Here is a 203-nt window from a genome sequence, read left to right on the forward strand (position 1 = left end):
TATTTTTCTGTCAGATCAATGAAAAATTAATTTGAAAACTTCCCACCTCAGGAGGCAGGAAAAAATTCAGTGTTATAAAGTGATTAAGGTGAGAGGGGCTTTTCTCCCCCCTTTTATTGTCAGCTTAAGCACTGGGGGGGGATTTTTGGGGTGTGCTGGTGGCCACTGGAAACCCCCAGGCTGGGGTCGCGGGGGCACGCCCG

Source organism: Pterocles gutturalis, unplaced genomic scaffold (genome assembly GCF_000699245.1).
Source record: "Pterocles gutturalis isolate BGI_N339 unplaced genomic scaffold, ASM69924v1 scaffold7446, whole genome shotgun sequence".
Lineage (NCBI taxonomy): Eukaryota > Metazoa > Chordata > Aves > Pterocliformes > Pteroclidae > Pterocles > Pterocles gutturalis.